Source organism: Grammomys surdaster, unplaced genomic scaffold (assembly GCF_004785775.1).
Source record: "Grammomys surdaster isolate TR1022 unplaced genomic scaffold, NIH_TR_1.0 125780, whole genome shotgun sequence".
NCBI classification, from domain to species: domain Eukaryota; kingdom Metazoa; phylum Chordata; class Mammalia; order Rodentia; family Muridae; genus Grammomys; species Grammomys surdaster.
In genome coordinates this window covers 1,742,583-1,750,593 of record NW_021620611.1, presented here as the reverse complement: position 1 = coordinate 1,750,593, position 8,011 = coordinate 1,742,583, and the positions used below count along the sequence as shown (strand labels likewise).

The following is an 8,011-nucleotide window of genomic DNA, read 5'->3' as shown; positions in this document are numbered from 1 at the left end:
ACAAATTGATTTAAAGAGACACAGACCACAGACTAACTGTAAGGACAGAGGATTATAGAAACTACTTTTAGCCATTGACATATCATCTAGACAGAAAATCAATGAAGAAATATGGATTTAAACCATACTTTAGACCAAATGAATATTCCAGTCACTTTCACTACCCATCCTCTGCCCAATAGCTACACAATACAAAGTCTTCTCAGCTACACATTAAACATTCTCTAGATCATTTATTATGCTAACAAAGCACAGTACAGCAATTAAACATTAAATCATACCAAATATCTTCTCCTAGGACAACAGCATGAAACTAGGAACCTATAACATGAAAAAAAACACCTGGAAACTGGTATGATGCACACATTAAACATGTTCCAGAAGACTTACATAAAACAGCAAAAAATTTTAAAATGTTCTTGAGGCAAATGAAATGGAGACATGCTGGACTGAGGCTTATACAACACACCAAAAGTCAGTTCTATGATAAAGGTTTTAATCACTCGCTTCAAAAATGCAGTTTTCATGTGAACAACTTCACAGTGTTTCTTAAAGAACCAGATGCAAGAACTAAGCAAAGCCAACATTGGTATTACATAGGGAATAATACAGTGCAGAGCAGAAAGAAACGAAATGGAGATGTCAAACCATACCAAAACAAAAAAGTGGAATGAAGAGTTATTTCTTTTAAAAAAGCTAAAAGAAACTGGCAGATTTTAAGAGTAAAGCATATGATGGATGAGAGAAAGAGATGGCCGGAGAGAGTAAGATTGGTCTTGCTTTGTTTTCCTCCTTCAAACTAAGCTTTTGAATGCTTGAAGCCTGGGTTTTGTATCGCAGTTCAGCCTTTCCTTCTCATTCAGGGAATGAGGAACAGAGTTTGCCAGAAGCAGGCACAGTTTGTCCTTCACTTACTTCTCTCTTCAGAGTGTCTCCTCATGAGAAAACAACACACAGAGCTAAAGAGGTGAATTGTTAGCAAAAGATAGTTGTATCATAGATAAAATAGTTCAATCCTGTATCTCAGGAGACTTGAATGGTTTATTCTATCATCCATGTGATTGTATGTGGTATGTATAAATTGTAATATAAAATCCACATTATGGAACTGCCCATTTAGTTATCATTAGTGGCTATTTTTTTTAATAACCCAAACAGTTTAAAAAACAAAAACAAAAAAAAAACAGTCAACTCAATCAAAACTCACTATTTCAAAATCAATAGCTTCTTTGAAAGCCACAGGAACCCTTAAATATGGTTAAGACTCGAATGCAGAAATATGGTTGGTTGGAAGGCTAATTAAGCCTCCATCTTGCTCAAATAGAATTACAAAAAGGCAAAATGTTGTTTTTCACAGAGATGCAGTTCACTGGAATCACCAACACTGGACAGCTGTTAAGAATAGAGTCCTGAGATAATAAGGAATCTAGGCATCCTTAGACAGTCTTCTGTTGTCCTTCTTTTCCAATCAGTGATTTGTGGATGATACCCTCCCCCGAAATTGCAACCTTGATCAGAGAGTCCAATTCTTCATGTCTTGTATATCAAGTTGCAAGTGACAGGGGTAACACAATTTGCCTTTACGTTGTTGATACATTTCCTGCCAACTCAAGTACCTCTGCAGTGAGGTAGTCTAGGATGGTTGCGCTCTACATAGCATCGGTCACGGCCACATGTCCAAACTGGTTGTCCTAGATTTTAGGGATCAATGAATACAGCCCACTGGGAACTGCAAGCCATCTCACTGCGAGTGGGAAATCGCCTTTGTCCTTTCTGGAGTCCTTTCTAGGTTAACCACCAACCCTCTCAGACTGTGCTGAAGCTCAGACAAGTGAGGAAGAGAAGAAGCCAGGCGGACTCAGTGAGATCCCCGCACCAACTTCTCCATCGTATCTCAATTCAAACTAGGTTCAGAGATTCAGTCCAGGATCATCAAGGCAGGAACATGGCAGAATCAAGGCAGGCATGATACAGGAGAAGCTGAGAGTTCTACATCTTCATCTGAAGGCTACCAGTGGAAGACTGACTTCCAAGAATCTAGGAAGTGGGTCTTCATGATAGCCACTTTTATTTCGTGAACATCAGAGGCCATTTTTAATGGCTGGAGTTAGGTGTGCATGTGTGTGTTCACGTGTATGTATGTATGTGTGTTTATATGTATGTATATACTCTAACATGCTTGTGTGTTTCATATATTTCACAAGTTATTAATGTTATATGAAATGAAAATGGATGTTATAAATGTGATTTTCTTTTATAATATAAATATTTTAAATGCAATAAAAATTTAAGAAGCAAATTAGTGCTAATATGCTTACCTTGACTGTTTCATTCTAAGATTTTTAAACAGCACAGCCTCCCAGGTTCTCAAACCACCAACAAATTATATAACAAATGGAGAAACTAGATTTTCATTGTGAGGATAATTTTTTAACCTTTTACTTGGAATTCAAATGTTCAAGTATAAAATGTATATGTAGAACCTACATGCAGAAATTTTCAGACCAAAGCCTCTTTTATGTCCAACCAAAATAGATAGGGTGATGATAAAAAATAGATTGATAAACATATTTGAAAACAATATACTAACACAAGTTCTGTGTTAATAGCAACTCAGGGACCATAGCATTCTATCCCCACTGCCAAACCTTGCCTCATTCTCCATTGGACCAGATTTAAAACCAAGTACTTGGCTCTTGAACCTATATTTAGCTTCTAATAGGTCTGTAGTTTCTGTGAAATCACTGGTAGTCATTGTCCAGGTCCCTGAGAATGTAACTTGTTACCCTTACACCAGACATTCAAAACTTGTGACAAAGTAGTTTCTTAGCAAGGAAGGCTGAGAGCAAACTATCAAAACAACAGTTCAGTTCCTTCTTCTGAGTAATTAATAATCACTCAATTTGAAGGAGCTTCAGCAGGTAGAGGAAGCAGGAGTGTTGGTCCCCATTGTGTCATAAATTAAGTCACCAGTCTGGCTTCTAAGAAGACAGATGGAATCTGAAGTTGATTGCAAATTTCCATACATACTGAACTACACAGCCAACCCACTGCAGCAGCTATACCAGATGTGGTGCTGTTCTTCATAAATTAATTTTTCCTCAAGTTCTGGCATGATTTGTTAAGTGTTTTTTATTGCCTATTCAAACTAGATACAGCAGAAACAGTTGGCATTTGAATACAATGAACCAAATTATATATTTACGTTTTTTAGGGTTCTGTTAACTTACAGTCCCTATGTAAGGATATAAACTAAGAGATCTTGACTGACTTGACATACCACCAACCATCATTGTGTGAATTGGGCTAAATTGTAAGTGGTGGTTCAAAAACTAGGGGCCCTAGTAAGATACAAACTCAATAATCCAGTGTTAATGGACCAAGCTAACATATCAATAAAGTAATCAGGCATCCAATGTTCAGAGATGGAAAGAACTTCATGCATAACTGGAGGACGCTGATAGCACTTTGTAACTCTACTACCAAGAAAATCTAATGTCTAATAGGCCTTTTTTTTACACATGGGAAAACTGGAAGTTTTCTAGCTTTGAGTAGGTCCCAGAGAAGGAAAGTACTCTACAGTAGATTCAGACTTCAGCTAAGATGATCCCATCACTTTTAAGACCTAGAGTTCAAGTGATAATAGAGTTACCAATAGAAATGCAATATATCATCTGGTACTCTTCAGGGGTGGGGGGACTACAGAACAAATACATGGAATTCTGGAGAAAAACTACCATCTGCAGGGAAGGACTGTGCACCTATGAGAACCTATTCCTGACATGTTCCTGGATGGTGGTAAAAATAGAGCAACAGTGGGTTTCATGCACCTGTAACATTTGATCCGATTTGACAGGCTCACTAAATCATAAAGTCAGGTGAGTCCAACAGCAATCCATTATAAGATAGAAATAGTAGATCTCAAACCCACCATGGCCCGATGGGAAAGCACTTTACTAGGGAAACTACATCCATACACACCATTGCTGTTCATCCTGACTGTAGTTAGCAGAAGATTCAAAACAAAACAAAACAAAACAAAACAAAACAAAACAAAACAACTCATTCTTTCTATTTTCAGGGATATGAAAGGTTTAAGCTGAAAATGGTGGCAACTACACAGCAATGTCACTTGAGAGAAGCCATGAAAGATGGTGGGGAGTGAAAAGAAAAGACCTTTCCTGACAAACCTGGCAGACACGTTATATACACAGAAGAGAAGCTGTATAGAGAGCCCAGGGCAACACTGAGTAGCTCAATAGACACCCTTGGACTTGACTGTAATAAAGAAGTTTAAAATTTTATGGATAAAAAATATTTGATATGCAGACAGCATGGGAATGGATTTATGTGAATGCATAGAAGAATGTGTTATGTATTGCATATTAAAGCTTTATTAAAGTGTTTACCACAAAACAAGTAAATTTTGCCCAATTGTCTTCCACTGACTTGGTGTTAGCTATTCCAGCATGGACATCACAGATAGACTTAATTAATTCAATGGCCAAAACTAAGAGCAATGTTATCGACTTCTACTAACCAAAGATACCTTCTCTACTGTTGCAAATAACCATTCAACTTGCCAGAAAGAGAAAGCAGTCCTAGGACAGCAGAGAACCTTTTCTCAAGAAGACAGAAGAGTCACATGATGTCAAGTTGACTACTTTGGTTTCCTTTTGACCTGGAAAGAGCAAATCTTGCTCTAACAGGGGTAGATATCTATTGTGGGGGTGGGTTGTCATTCGTATTAACCAAAATACTGTAACTACAACATCCAAGGACGAATGAAGTGTTTGATTCTCACTAGGAACACAGGACTCTCTCTAGATCACAGGAAGTGAAGTCCATCATTCTATACATCATATAGACTCCAACAGAAATCTTTGGCCTGCACATATATAGTTAAGAAACAGCTGAGAAACAATATTCAATAAATATCAGGCTTCATATTCTAGGGTATATGTGGAGATTGTGTCAAAATACTTGGACATCATTAGGTAGAATATATATAGGATAGCCCATCTGTGGATTAACAGAATCTATAAACAACATCCCAAGAGGAAGAGTAAAGTATAATATTGGATAGTAAGATGAACTGCTGTAGTTAGAGCTGTTAGTATATCTCTAAACTTCCTCTCAAATGCCTTTGAAAACGGAAGCTCTTGAGGATCCTGGACTAGCTATTTCTCAAAGGTCCATGAGAAACATTAGAAGTCTTCATAAGAGAAAGAGTGCTGTGAACATAGAGATACATCACTACCCAACTCTGACTTCAAGACAAGAATTGAGTTTGACCCATCATCTGGATGAGCTAGCCCCTTCAGCATCTGCCTCAGGTACAGATAGCTATGCAAATTCTAAAGGCATACTCTCCAAGAAAGAGGGGCATTCAGGGACTTATCCTGAAGGTGTCAAACAGTCCTAACCATTTTCTGTGAATGCAAGACATCAGTTCGCAAGACTTCAGACACGTACTTTAGGATCTGTGTGTTGCTGAGGCTTTCTGGTACCTTCTCTCCTTGCCCAATGCTACTACCATTGTGCCAACTATAACTTTGGAGGGCCTTATTGACTATATCCTTTTCCAACATTTGTTATTGACACTTCAAATGTTATTTCCTAGAACTTTCTCTTTATTAGTAGGATTTTATATTCAAAAGTCTGACTTAGCTAAAGCCACACATCATAGTCTCATGCCTTATTTTTAAAAGATCTGTGTGTGTGTGTGTGTTATGTATGTGTGTATGTGTATGTATGTGTGTGCATGTATGTCTGTGTTATGTGTTATGTACATAACATAGCATATATATGAAGGTCAGAGGATAACTTTCAGGCCATCCACCATGGTTACCGGGGTGGGATTGGGGGTGGTGGTGGGGAACAAACTCAGATGCTCAGATGCCAGGCTTGAGTGGCAAGTGCCTTTACCCACTTTGCCATCTGTCCAACCTTGAGTTACTTTTTCTTAAACCAAGCCTTCTAACATGATGTGTTCATGATGTAACCAGAAATTCTACTTCAAACATTGGATTATACCAATTGATAGAAAAGTCTATTTAATTTTCCTTTTAAATCAATTTCCTGTTTTTAAAAACGTGAAGAAAAATATAGAACACATTTAGTGGGAAGTTTAATTTCTTGGAGGAATATATTTCACTTGAGATTAATTTGAGACACCATTCAAAGGTTAGACACCTCTCATTGCTTTTCAGTGTGTGTAAGATTGTAAACAGAAAAAGAGGGAAGGCTTATTTTGGCTCACAGTTTTAGAAATTTCAATCTATGACCAGTTAGCCCTGTTGCTTTTGGGTCTTTGACCAGGTAGTGTTTCATGACAGGGACACTGGGCAGATGGGCTTCTCCTTTGATGGCACACAGCAAACAAGAAAAGAGCCTAAGAATTCCAATGTCCCCTTCAAGGTAACTACCCCAAAGGCCTAAATTAGTTTCACTAGACCTTGACTCCCCAAAGTTTCACCCCTACCTACCATCACGAAAGGGAGGCAACAAGCCTTCTACTTATGGGCTTTTGGGAGACATTCAAGATTTAAAGTACAGCAAGAGTGTGTGCTGTCTTGAGAGAACATAGTTCTAGTTATTTACCAATCCATATTATGTCTCTTATGTCTGAGACACAGTAGTATATGTCTGGACACATGCATCCTAGAATTTTTCTGAGAGAAAAGCTTAAGGTGATTGTATCCCCATTCTGGCTTTGCTTTTAATTTTACATGGCTTTGTTTGGTTATAATCTGCCTTAGAGAGCCATATTAGCATTTCTCAAATGGCTGAAACTATTTCTTTATGCATATTTGTTGTTCCTCTTCTTCTCCAAATCATGAAAGATTAATTATAGTTTCCATGAGAACTGGTGTGTACTGGGAGCTCATTTATTCTCCTTCAACTAAATATACTGGATGTTTTCTAGGTATTAGGTTCTTGAACAATAGCTATTAGTGATATAAAGTTGATGAGATGTGACAATAATCTCAACTTAAAAGGAAAAACAAACTACCCCATTCTTTCCCCCATGAGAAAGGAAAGGAACTACTACCATTGAGTCTCTTTGAAGACTCAAAAGATCAAAAAAGAAGGAAAGAAAGTAGGCAGGAATGAACAAAAGAAGAAAGGAAGGAAGGAAGGAAGGAAGGAAGGAAGGAAGGAAGGAAGGAAGGAAGGAAAGAAGGAAGGAAAGAAAAAACCTAAATGAAATGATGGATGTTTGAGTTCGGAAAGGGGAAGAGAAAGGTGCAGTGAACCTCTGGCCTTTTCTGATTTGAGCTGAAATTTGAATTGGAATCATCAGTGTAGGAAGTACAGTAGTTACCTCTTGGGAAGATCTGAACAGGTACATCTGTCTGTCTTCAGAGCATGAATGGCCACCACCTTTCCTACTGCAGAAGTCAGGGACGAACCAAAGTGGAGCATACAGTGAATATGTATAAAGATATTTCTTTTTAAAACCTAACAGCAAATAAAAGAAATTTTATAGAATGTTCTTTCTCCTGGTTACTATAGTCCTGTAAATATTTGTCAAGCAGGCATCTCCTGGACCTCTTGTTATCATTCTGTCATATACCCAGTCTTTTCCAACTATTTTTCCTTGAAGTAGAGAAATTGCATTTCCCATTTCTCTGCCAACTTACCTTTAAAGAGGATTCTGTATCTATCCCCAAAGCCCTTCAGCTTTGCTCCTGCTGAAGTCAAGGCAAGCAAACTGTTTAATGGGATTTTTGAAATATTACAGTATCTCCTGGGTAGAACAACAAGAGAGTCCCATCGCGCGCGCGCGCACACACACACACACACACACACACACACAGAGAGAGAGAGAGAGAGAGAGAGAGAGAGAGAGAGAGAGAGAGAGAGAGAGAGAAGGACTCAACAAATGGGAAAATGGGAAAGGAAAGAGGGGGCAAGGAGGGAGGAAGAGAAGGAGGAAGGGAGGGAGGGAGGGAGGGAGAGATGGAGGTAGAGAGAGAGAGAGAGAGAGAGAGAGAGAGAGAGAGAG

At 38.3% G+C, this 8,011-nt stretch overlaps 1 pseudogene; it reads right to left on the bottom strand.

The window, feature by feature from the left end:
• Positions 1 to 1,436: 1,436 nt before the first annotated feature.
• On the bottom strand, positions 1,437 to 1,888 carry LOC114640134 (annotated as a pseudogene).
• Between the last annotated feature and the right edge of the window lie 6,123 nt (positions 1,889 to 8,011).